Genomic DNA, 13259 nt, shown 5'->3' on the forward strand with positions numbered 1-13259 from the left:
TGGATGTTTATCTTTGCTGGGATCCTATGACCCCTGCTGATTTCCTGCCCCTGAGGCAGGGGGCTGGACTTGATGATCTTCTGAGGTCCCTTCCAGCCCTAATGTCTATGAAATCTATGAAATCCTCTTTGGCAGATGTTAGAGTGCAAGTTAGTGGATCAAAAATGAAATGTGCCACAGTTATTGTGTTTCTGTGAGATGTGCAGGGGGAGAACAATGACACATTATATATGATGTTTTAAATCAGAGTAATTGGCATTACAGCACTGTATTTTGCAACCAGGCAGTCAACAGGCTAGTTCAGCATCATGGCGGAAGCACATAAGATGCTCCTTACAGCCAGGCTTCAATGAGTTATTTTCAGTTGTGGTAACCTACAAAATCTTAAATTTCATTGGTTTGGTTTCCAGAGAACTTGCCCCCCTGTATACCAGATTTCCAAAGCTGTGATCCAGAGACACACTTGCATCCAAATTTCTATTGTTTAAGATTCTTCTCCCTTTGATTTTCTAATTCATTTAAATGGCCAGCAATTATATTTCTTAACTTTTAGAATTTCTAGAAACAAGTTTGATCAATGGAGCAAATAATTATTAAGGCAAAAGGAGCAGCAGTGTAAAAGAAAGTATTTTATTATGAACATGAACATTAGGTAAGGCTGCTCATAGCATGAGCACATCTTGTAAAACTAAGAATCAGGCTTTAAGCACAATTTCACATTTACAAGTTCACACTTCACTGTCTATGAATATTCTCTTAATTCTCCCTTAAAATATGATGTTTTCACACAAACCAATCATTAAACTCCTCTCAGAAAATGCAGAATAAAGAAACAAAGCAAAGAAAAGGTTGCAATATTGTTTAATCAATTCAATTGGTATTTCTAGATATTTTCGATGTTTTGCTCAGTTCTCTTTTGTTTTCTTTAATGGATAAAATGTTAGGAGCGATGTGTAATCTGTATTCTTTTGCTGTTGGTATAATACTTCCCATAACTATCACAGACTACTTCAGAAGAAAAGAAAAGAAGTAACCCTGCCAATTTCTCTGTTTAAACCTACCTCTTTTCTTAATATCTCTCTCTTATTACGATCATTTCAGCTCATTACAGCTCCCTTCTTAAGATTTAAAAGGAGCCAGTGAAGAATGTTATCAGTCCTAAAACAGCCAAGCTGTATTGGATTATGTACAAGGTCCACCAGAAAAAAAAAACCCAAAAAGCCTTTGAGTCAAATCAACAATTTGTACAAGCAGTCCTCGTTCAAAAATTGACAGCACATTTTTTATTGTGCAATCCATACCAAGGTATTTATATTATGGCAACTGAAATTCTTGTAACTTTTTTAAGTATCCATATTCAGTATTCCAAAAATAATATCACCTTTTCTTTTTGCCAGGGTCAATTTTTCATCTCTGTTCAGGACAGATGAACACAGATGACGTCATTTGATAGTATTGACATTGGTCCCAAAAGCTAGAATTCCAGAGCCAGTAAATACACAGAAACTTATGCCTTGATATTAAATCAGCAGGCTAGAGATGCTCTGTGCCATTGACCTTAGAGAGGTTCTGTCTTGACCTCATCTCAGCTTATTTGAAATATCCAGGCGAATTAATTCTGTAAAACTGAGCCTGGATGTTTCACAAGAAGCAGTTACTTGCTCGAGATAGAAATACCAAAGAAGCAACTTCTCCCAATATTTTGACATTAATACAACCAATCGCATCTAAACCAAAGAGTGCAAGGACATGTTCAAATTTAAGGTGAATTGTTAACACACTATTTACAATTTTTTTAAATCCTTAAAGGATAGGCATAGTAGCTGCATATTATTACTGAAGCCAGAACTCACCAGGATTTAAAGTAAGATTACTTAGATGACAATATCTACAGTTATAACAGGAAATATTAAAGCACAAGGAAGGAAAATGGAAAAGTTTCAGCAGGAGAAAGCTATCCAATAATTTTTTCTCCATGGGGTTTTATCCATCTTACTCTTCAGCTGCTGTTATTGGTCACTTTATGAAAAGAGTCTGGCCCAGATGGACCACTGCTTTGATCCAGTCTGGCAATTCCTATATTATTCTATCAAAAAAAAGTTGATAAAATATTTTAAATCAATACTTTTTACATTGCAAATACCAATTCCATGATTACACCAGTCTGTTTTGCCTTGCTTCCATCTATACAACCTTTCATCTCCAATTCAGTGCATCATGCTATTATCATCTTGATATGCTTTAGTGTTGTTAATAGAGTGTTATGCAAATGGTCCCTAACCTTAGGAGCTTCCTGTCTGTATCAGACAAACAGTGGAGTTCTGATTCACAAAACAGCAGAGGAAAGTCCACCTTCAATACTGTAAAAGTACATTTTGGGCATCATCACAACAAGAATTGACCAAAATCAATCGAAGCTGGGAACTGTTTAAAATGAAACAAATGAAGTCATTTGGCAGGTTCCAAGTAACAGATAACTATATAATAATAGCTTTCTTGTTAAGTAGAGAGATAGCCAGCTGTGTTAGTCTGAAGTTAGGCAGAAGGATCCCTTCACAGAGTCTGTTGAAGTAAACTACTGGTTGTTAACAAAAGGTTGCTATGCATCTCTGATTTAGTTTATCTATAAGATGCAAGTCTACCATGCCTTCTGTCCTTTGTGCTAATTATCATTTTTTTAAAAATATTTGCCAATAACATCATGTAGCAGGTTGTTACTCCTTCAGGCCCAGGAGGTAGGAAAGCCTTCCCCCTTTCCTATCTCAAACTAAACAAAACAGCAGAACCCGCCCCCCCCTAGCCTTTCAGCATGATCTGGGTTGAGGTCCAAAGAGTTCAGGGTCTGAGAAGAGAAATATTTCCCCCAGCTCTGGCTCAGTGGAATTGGGGTCAACCTGGCTGAATCTTTGAGCCAGTCATAACAATTTGGCCATTGAGCTCCAGTCTTGCCCTATCACCACAGGGTAAGATAATTGGCTGGCCACTGCAGCTGTCATGTTAACTTCCTGTCCCCCAGTGGTCAAGCTTAGATGCTTTATGGGGTCTAATTGGGTATCTCCATGAATACTTCATGACATACACATTCATTTACTGGGAGGTCTGCTGGATTCACAAATCATTCATGGACAAAGATCTGGCTAGACCCCGAGTCTGAGCCCTACAACACAGAAATCCCCTATTTTTACTAGGACCACATACCTCCTCTGGTCTGGACCGCATTCTGACATATATGTGTGGGTATATCTTGGCCATAGGGCCTCTGAAGGCAGTTCTATTATAAATAGCCCTTCCCCCTGGAATTGAAATGAGTTATCACAGTACCCCTTCCTCCTCCTGGGCTGTGGGGCTGCCCTAGGTGGCTGTCTTCTCCAGAGACCCTCGCCTTGGCTGGGGTTTCAGAGGAGAAGGAGGTTGCACCTCTACAAGAAGCATCTTTAGAGACTCTGCCTATTTCCTCCACAGTCCAAGCTCTCAGCCCTGGAACATGCTGGCCTTCCAAGGAATCCATACAGCCTAACTCCACCTCCAGGAAGTCCTCTACTTTCTAGGTGGCTTCCTCAAAACTGGTCCCCCTGTCACAATACACCCACCCCCAGGCTCCTAGGAAGATAGCTCTAGGGCCACCAGTGCTACTATTTCCACAGAAGACCATGAGTCAGGGTTTAGCCAGCAGATGCACCAGTCATTTAATTTCTGAGCCTTGGCTTGAGGTCATGCATTTGGGCACCAAGTCTCTTGTTGAAACTTGTGGCAACAGGCCTCCTCTGTGAGACCAAACTGGTTTAGTATGGTAGCTTTAAGGGTCATATAATCCTGGGTTGAATGTGATCCCAGGGCTCTGTACCTCACCCTCACAGCCCATACATCCTGTGGTCACTGATATGCCTTGGCTACCCACTCAAATGTTACAAGGAAGGCATCTGGATCATCTGCATATCTCATCTGGGTGAGTAATCCACTCTCTATCCTCTGGGAACCAGGTGACTCACCAACTGGGGTGGGGATCTGTCTTGACTCCAAATACTATTTCAGGAACTATTTCCTGCTGTTGCTACTGCTCCCTCTGAAACTGCTACAGTTGCTGTTGCTATTCACTCTGGAACTGTTGCTACTAGAGCTGGAGCTGCTGAAAAAGCTGCTGTTGTTGTTGCTGCAGCCCCTCCAGCCATTTTAACTGGACTTCTGTCTCCATTGCTGAATTTAGAATCATAGAAAATTAGTGTTTGAAGGGAACTCAAGGCTTGGGACAGGCATTACGCATAAACCAGTTTAAGTGATCAGAAACTCGTTTAAACCTGTAACAGAACAGACATTCAGTGCATGTAAACCAGTTTGAAAATGGCCAAAATTGGTGTGAGATACACCTGATTGAATGTAGTATCAGACTTAACTGATTTGGTTCAGACCAGTTTATGCAATTTCTGTCCCAGACCCCTTGCTGGTTTAAGTTAAATCAGAGACCCCCAACATCCCAGCATGCTCTCTGGGCTGTTCCACAGCAGGGATGGCCCATCCCCTCTGTTATCTAGCCAGAGCAGGGGTGGGGCATGGCCAGACACTGGCTTGCCATGGCCCCTGAGGCAAATAACTCCTTCTGTCCCCTCTCTCCCTGCTGGCAAACCCTGCAGACTACAGTTGGGCTTTGCCAGCCACAGCTGCACCTCCACAGCTTTTCTGCAGCCAGGCAGAAATTGAGTTAATTCCTCCCTCTGTCCAGCCTGCCTGCAGCCAGGAAAGGGATTAATTCCACAGTGGTCCCAGAGTGGGGAAGAGAGGCAAAACCTGCACCAGTGAACCCAGAACTAAGACCTTCAGGACCAGACTGAGAGGTGGGAGTGTTGGCAAAGACTTGACAATCATCACACATGTGCTGGAGATGGAGTTAAGGGAAGCTGCAGACAGCTCCTGGCTGGAAGTTGCAGACTGAAGAATGCAGAGAGCTGCATTTACATTATAAAGCAGAACTTTTAAAACCAAAACCAAGCCTGACTGTAAGGAGACACTCAGGATTAGTAAGACTTATGCAAGGCTTTCTCTTGTCTTCCTGCTTTACATTTTAAGTTAGACTATATTGTGTGTGCTGTGTTCCATTGGGCTCTATCTTAACTTAGGTGAAGATGTCAGTAGTTCCCTGCTGTATGCTTTGCAAACTTATGTGTTCAATACATGCTTGCTTCAGAGAAAGGACTTTTTTCCAATCCCTACTCATCAGTCTGGCAGCAGTCCCCCCTCCTCCCCCCATGTCCAGGCTGGTGGCTGGCATCCTGTGTGTCCTGATAGCCCCAGCTGGTGCCTGGCCATGCTCCCTCCACTCCAGCAGAAAGGGGTGAGAGCCTCAGAGGGTGCCTCTCTTCCCTTCCCTCCGGCAGCGGCTGGCAGGCTTGCTCTAATACTCACTGGCTTCTGACTTGTGCCACTGCAGGCACGTGCCTGCATTTCCTGATTAACAGAGAATGTCTGTCCAGTTATTAACCAGTTTAAGCTGTGCAGCTTAGACTAACCTGTAAAGAGTGAATCAGTTCAGGCTCAGGCTTTTTGATGTCTGTCCCTAGCCCAGGAGGTCATCTAGTCCAACCTCCTGCTCAAAGCAGGACCATCCCCAACTAGGTCATCCAAGCCAAGGCTTTGTCTGGATGGGTCTTAAAAACTTTGAAGGCTGGAGAGTCCACAACTTCCGTGGGTACCCTGTTCCAGTGTTTTACTATCCTCCTAGTGAGAAAATTATTCATAATGTCTAACCTAAACTTAGTTAACTCTGAATGTCTGGATTCTTCACCACAAGTAGCAGGTTGTTACTTCCTCAGCAGGCCCAGAAAGCAGCTTTCCCCCTTTCCTTCCTCAAACTAAACAGAATAGCTAATATCAATAGAACTCCCCACCTCATCTATATATCCATCCATCTGTACATCTGTCTGTCTGTCCATCCATCCATCCATCCATCCATGGCAAAAGCTCCACCACAACACTTAAGTACTTCTTTTCGTCTCAGAATCCCTCCCTCCCCAGCATCATCTCTCTGGGAGTTTTTAACTTCCTCTAGGGACAGCCAATCATCCCTGCCAGCTTGCCCAGAGCTCCTAGGCAGGCAAGTTATTACTTTCTAACCCCTTCAGCTGGCTAAAGCCCTTGAGCTATTCACCTTGTTATACTTCATGCATCAGGGAAAACAACACCTGGAGCAACTTATGATGAGCCCATGAGGGATTCCCTACAACTATAAATCTTCCTGCCAGCTCTTGAGAATTGTATAAATATCCTTAGGCTATAACCCTACCCTCTTTTTTAGTAGCACTTCCTTCACCATTTCATTCTTAGATGTTGCCCCAAATGGTACAGTGATAACAATGTATCTAGAGGAAAAGAGAAGAATTTTGTTTTCTTTTCTCCTCTCCTTTTTTTCCTTTTCTTTTTGTTCAGTTATTATTTACATCCCTATATCCTATGTAAACTTTTAATGATTAATCAGTACAATCAGGTTACTTGTGAAGTGAAAAAGTTCTTTAGAGTGGCGTGCAGTATAGTCCCAAAACATTTTAAATTTATGCTATTTCTTTTGAAGAACAAAAAGAAACAGATAAAAAATGTAACTGCCATTGCCATTATATGATTCTGTTTCTGTTTTTTGATCAAAAATGCACTTATGAAAGAATGATCTTACAATAGGGTATGCTAAATTCAGTATTCACATCCACATATAGAATAATATTATGTTTTCATTATTTTAAAAATTGTATTCTAGCAGTACCCTTTGTTAATGCTGGAATATCAGTTATCTCGGCAGGGGAGGGGGAAAGGAGATAAAAAAGAAAAAAGAAAAATATTCAAGACTGAAGCTTTTGTGAGCTAATGGGACAATGACCAGCAGACACACAGTGCTCTTGACATACCTATTTCTAAAATATATTCTCATCTGTTTGTGATACATTTTAGTATATGTTACTGAATCATATGTGCAAAATAGGTATGTGCTTGATAATTATTTGATATATAAGAAGGATTTTTTTTAAGTTGTAGAGCAGCCAGATATAATAGAGGTCTACATTTATTAATTGTGCAACTGACAAAGGAAGAGTTATAACAGTAATATTATTAGTATCTTAACTTGATATATTTCTGTCATGCTGAAATATTCTAAATTATTTTTGTAATATTGTAATTGTACATGATTCTATATTACAGATAAGCTCTAATAAACAATGGTTGTGCTTAAGGTCTTCCTAACATCGCACCCCTGGAGTCAATGAGAATAACAATATTGACCTCAACAGCAGCAACATTTACCAGCAGACCAGTATCTCTCTTGTATTACCATTATGATTTTCATAACATCTCATAAAAGACTGAAACAATTCTTCTCAGAGCCACAGGAAACAGCTTACAAGAAACTCTTTTAAAGAGAGAGAAAGAGAAGAAGAAGAAGAGAAAGAGGAAACTGATAAAGGTTTCAAACAGTGTTTCATTTCTAGAGAATTTCTCAGAAATTTGCGCAGCTATAAATCTTTCTAGGAGAAAAAGCAGTCCTGCAGCTGTCCCCTCTGCCCTGATGACTTTGCCTTCCCCAGATTGGGGTGACCCAGTTCCCCAGACTGGGAGGAGGAGTCAAGTGGCAAGGAAGTGTACAAGCATCCTTTTTTGCAGTGAAAAACTGCCTCACAGAAGAGATCTTGTTAAAGAAAGAAGATCTTTCTCCTGCAGGAGAGACATTTTTCCAGTGGGAGAAAGTTAATGAATGTTTATACACTTGTGGTTTCTATCAGGAAAGTGGCGGTTCTCTCAGTAAAAACATAATGCCTGTGCACAGCCAATATTAGGAGGGAAGTGGCTTAGGAACTAAGACTGTATCAACTGAAACAAATTCATATAACAAGTACACAAAATCTTGTTCTAGGCTAGTTAGGTCTATATCCCTGATACAAGGAGAGCAAAGCTGTCTTGGCCAGGAAGGAGGAACAGAACTATGCTAAGAGGATAACTCAGGCCACCTAACAGTACTGGCATAATCATGCTGGTGAGGGAATTCATTGTAGGGTTCACAATGCTGCTTCCTTTAAAATAGCACAATTCTGCCTAAACTTTAGGTTCATAATTGCATGTAGGTTGAGGAATTGAGGTTTGTTCATGTTCCTTCAGAGCCATGGCATGGTGCTTGAGCCTGCCTGCATTTCTATAAAGATGTCTCTACTCTCCCTATAGCACCTGTGCATAGAGAAGGATTGCATTTTCCTTTCATCAGCAGCAAGCAGGGCAGGGTGCAAAAGCAATTCACATCAAAGGAAACTTATGGGATGCAATTTTACTTTTCTTTATGCAATATATTATTAGATGCATAACTCCTTTAACAGATAATGCTCTATGACTTGTATTAATGAATAAAGGATGTCAGCTGGTTCTGTAAATAAGAAGCTGGCACAAGAGAAGCAGTGGCAGCTGAATGATGTAACAAATAGTGATAGGAGATGAAAAACCTTCAGTTCAGATAAGCATTCAAAAGTTCAGATGCTTGAGAGAGCCTTATCCAAGATATGCAAGCCTTCTGGGCCAAATATTCAAACATATTATGCAATGTGGCTTCTGCATTCAATTGCAGGTAATTTTTTTATCCACATAATGAAAATAGAATTTACATTTATAACTGCTTGATTTGAAGTCATGTATATTCTTGTGCCTGCCAGAGGCATAACAGGGCAGGTCAGTGCCCTGGAGAGCAGCAGCTTCTAGCTGCAAGTGCAGTCATATTGCCATGCAGCCAGCCTGTAGAGTCTATTATCCACCCCACTCCCCACAATGGTATGCCTAAGGCTGCTTCTCCAGGGTGCATCTACATAAGATACTACTGTGCAGTAGCATCTGAAAAAAACTGTGCCAGGACGCTACTATGCAATCATTTAGTACTTGGTTATGCAAGTGCTAAATGACTGTGCACTAACAACTGCACAGTCTGCCATTCATGTAGACATGGCTTCCGTCACCCTGATTTAGTTGCACTACTAGTGCCCACAAATATATATCTGCAGAAGAAAGTCCCAGTCAGGACAGGGCTGAGCATCCCTCACCCACCTAATTGGAGAAGCACACTCCCAGCCCAGTGAGGCTACTCTGGAGTTTGATTTTGAGGTAGGTAAACACCTATTTCTGTAGCTATGCTTGTCTCCTCTGGTTCTTCCCATTACATTTTAAAACAAAGAATAAGATAAGACACAGGATTGAAATCTTGGCTTCTTTTAAGTCAATGAAAAAGCTGTCATTGACATCAGTGTGGTTAGTATTTTACCTCAGAAACATAAAGGGAAAGAAGAGAGAGGAATAAATAACTGTATTGTCATGAATAAGCTAGAATGCTATCAAGGGACCAATAATAGTGAATATATGAAGAGTATAAGCTTTGATCGGATAAAGTCAGATAAGTAGCTCCTCATCTACCCACAAGTGAGAAGAGTAGGAAAAAAGGGAGATTGTTAAAAAATAAGTTTGTAGAGAATATGCAGGTTTCAAGCAGAAAGGAGAGCCTGAAAAGCAAAACAAAAAATTCCTATTTCATAGAAACATAGAATCAATGAGTCAGAAGGGACCTAGACAGATCATCTAGTCCAACCCCCTGCCATGGGCAGAAAGGAGCACTGGGGGTGACAGGGGTCATAAGACCCCATCCAGGTGCCTATCCAGTCTCCTCTTGAAGATAAAAGGCATCTTCCCTGACCGGGAAGATTTAGGAAGATAGGAAGAGGAAGATAGGAAGATCCTATTTAGTAGGAACATACATGGTATAAAATCTGCGTTTGCAGCAATCTAATGCAGCTATGTAATTTGAGTCCTAGGAGTTATAAATGAACTAAAATAAGTAGGAATGGTAAAAATAAATGTCTTTTTCTCAGTAATTAAGTTAATCTAATATATCATGGGAAATTCTTCCTAAGGCAGGTTTAAAAACTTCTGAATTCTATGAACAGTGCCTTTGAGGAGAAGGATTTTTTGTGCCAAGAAAAGGTGTCAGCCATGGAGGAGGAGGTAGGAGAGGATGCCTCCAAGGGAACTGATGCCACTCCACGCACAGCAGAGGCCAAGAGCTAGCAGAACACCAAGAGGAAGAGATGCTGAGTCCTTGTCATTGGCGATTTCATCCTGAGAGGAATGGAGGGACCCATCTATTAATCTTACCCCATGGCATGTGAGATTTGTTGCCTGCCTGAAGCTTGGATTCAGGACATCAGGGAGATGATCCCAGACCTCATCTGACCCTCTGATCATTATCCCATGGTCCTCATCCACATGGGAATGAATGATGCGGCCAGGGGCAACCCGGACTGTATCATGAGAGACTACAAGGCTCTAGGGACAAAGCTCAAGATGACTGGGGCACAGGTGGGTTTTTCTTCTATTCTTCCAGTGAGCAGACATGGACAGCGCCATGAGACATGCATCGGCAAAGTCAACCGGCAGCTTCAGAGCTGGTGTTACCAGGTGGGCCTTGGGTTCTTGGACCATGACCCACATTTCCACACAGAGGACATGCTCAGGAGGGATGGGCTTCATCTCTCCCCTAAAGGTAAGCGTGTTTTTTTTCCAGGTTGGCTGATCTCCTATGGTGAGCTTTAAATTAGGTTTGCTGGGGGGTGGGGACACAGAGGAACATGAGGACACTTCACCGTCAAGCTAGGTGATGCAACAGTGATCATTGCCTGCTGGAATTTACTATCCAGCACAGGGTGGTGAAAGCAAGCAGCAAGTCAGAGGTCCTTGACTTCAGGAGGGCTGACTTCTGTAAGCTAAGGTTAGTAGGAGAGGTATTAGGGTCTCAGACCTTCAATGAGATGGGAGTCCAAGACAGGTGGTTGTTCCTCAAGGAGATGATCGTCTGAGCTCAAAGGGAGTTAGTCCCAATGTGCACCAAGGGGGGAAGATGTGATAAGAAACCCTCATAGCTTGGCAAAAGCATCCAGAGATGCCTGAGGGCAAAAAAGGAGCATACACACAGTGGAAACAAGGGGCTATCACCAAGAAAGATTACACCTCCGTTGCTCAGGACTGCAGGAAGGCTGTTAGGAAGACCACGGCAGAGATGGAGCTAGGGCTAGTGACCAAAATTAAGGATAATAAAAAGTCCTTTTCAAATATATAGGAAGTAAGAAGAAGGCACTGGGTAATGTGAGGCCCCTACAGGATAGGCTTGGCAATCTGGTGATCACGGCAAATGAAAAAGCTGACCTCTTTAATTAATTCTTTGACTCCATATTCCTGAACAGGGACCGGGACATCTCCCTCACTAGAATTGTGGATGGACCCAAGGGAGGCACCACCATGCCTAGGATCAGGGATGACCTAGTTAGGGAAATTTTGGAGGGGCTGGACGTGTTTAAATCAGTAGGTCCAGATGCTCTTCACTCAAGGGTGCTGAGGGAATTGGTGGGTGTCATAGTGGGGCCCCTGGTATGGCTCTATGAGTGTTCATGGGGCACTGGCCAGGTACCAGAGGCTTGGAAAAGGGCCAATGTGGTTCCCATTTACAAGAAGGGGAGAAAAGAGGACCCCAACAATTATAGGCCAGTCAGTCTTATCTTGGTCCTTGGGAAGACCTTTGAGAAAATTATCAAGAAACACTTCTCCAAGGGCCCAGCGGGGGAGGTAATGCTCAGGGGCAACCAGCATGGATTCATTGAGGGCAGATCCTACCTGACTAACCTATTTTTTTTTTTTATGATCAGGTCACAAAGTCCCTGGATGAGGATGTTGGGGCGGTTGTCATCTTCCTCGACTTTAAGAAGGCCTTTGACATGGTTTCCCACCACATTCTCTTAAAAAGCTTGGTGACTGTGGCATTGGTGCCTACACAGTCAGATGGGTGGCAAATTGGCTAGATGGTTGCACCCAGAGAGTGGTGGTGGACGGGTCATTTTTGACCTGGAGGGATGTGGGCAATGGAGTCCCCCAGGGGTCATCCTGGGGCCTGTACTGTTCAACATCTTTAATCACCAATCTGAATGTGGGTGTAGAATGCACACTGTCCAAATTCACTGACAACACCAAGTTGTGGGGTGAGATGGGCATGCTGCAGGGGAGGGGAGGGACAGAATCCAACTAGATCTAGACAAATTACAGAGGTAGGTAGATGAGACTAGGATGGAATTCAACACAGAAAAGTGCAAGGTACTGCATCTAGGGAGAAGGAACCATCAACACATCTATAGGGTGGGGAACACCCTTCCTGTCAACACAGTGGAAGAAAGGTATCTTTGAGTCATTGTTGACTCCAGGATGAACATGAACTGCCAATGTGAGGAAGTGGTCAGTAAGGCTAACCACACCTTGTCATCCATCTACAGATACATCACAAGCAGGTCCAGGGAGGTGAACCTTCCCCTCTGTGCAGCACTGTTCAGGCCACAGTTGGAGTATTGCATCCAGTTATGGGCATCACACGTCAAGAGGGATGTGGCTAGCAGTGAGAGGGTTGAGAGGAGGGCCACTCACATGGTCACAGGGCAGTAGGGCAGGCCCTGCAAAGAGAGGCTAAAGGGCCTGAACCTATTCAGCCTCCACAAGAGAAGGCTGAGAGAGGATCTGGTGGCCATTTACACAGTCACCAGGGGGACCAGCGGGAATTGGGGGAGGCTCTGTTCCCCCAGGTGCCACCAGCGGTTACTAGGAATAACAGCCAGAAATGGTTAGAAAGAAGGTTCAGGTTGGATATCAGGAGACATTACTTTACAGTTAAGGCTTCCAGGTGAGGTGGTACTCTCTCCTACCTTGGGGGTCTTCAAGAAGAGGCTGGACAGATATTTGGTTGGGGTGATATGACTCCTGCACCCGTTCCTGCCTGGAGCAGGGGGTCAGATCTGATGATCTGTTGAGGTCCCTTCTCACCCTAAGTACTATGATACTATGATAAACTTTATGATATAAAAATGGCTCCTCCTCTCAGAGACAATGAATACTTCACTTCTCTGTTACTATTAAAAGGAGATTTAGGACCTTTTGGGCTCTATAAATACATCAGACAGCAAGACAGACCAAAGAAAACACAGATTCCATTGTTCAACAGTGACAACGATCTATTAAAAAAAGATGCAAAGGTGATAGTGCTGTTAAATGGTTATTTTGCCTCAACCTTTTAAACAAAAAGCAAAGTGCAGCCCAAAAGTTAACACAATTAATACAGGCAAAGCAGCAGAGTGGCTTCAGATTGCAACAAGAAAAGACCAGAGACCCCCCTGGCAAACTTTAATACATTTAAGTCAAAAAAGCATGATGGAATTCATTCCAAA

The 13259-nt window shown here is 42.7% G+C and overlaps 1 long non-coding RNA gene across 1 annotated transcript; it reads right to left on the reverse strand.

Annotated features, from left to right (window-relative positions):
• Window positions 1-614: 614 nt before the first annotated feature.
• On the reverse strand, window positions 615-4152 carry LOC109302431. The gene is made up of 2 exons (XR_002098765.1): window positions 3990-4152; window positions 615-2086 (listed from the first exon to the last, which is right to left on the reverse strand). It is a non-coding gene; the product is annotated as an uncharacterized LOC109302431 (long non-coding RNA).
• Window positions 4153-13259: the final 9107 nt, after the last annotated feature.

This window comes from Gavialis gangeticus, unplaced genomic scaffold (genome assembly GCF_001723915.1).
Source record: "Gavialis gangeticus isolate Ggan-Ray unplaced genomic scaffold, GavGan_comp1, whole genome shotgun sequence".
In the NCBI taxonomy this organism is placed as follows: domain Eukaryota; kingdom Metazoa; phylum Chordata; order Crocodylia; family Gavialidae; genus Gavialis; species Gavialis gangeticus.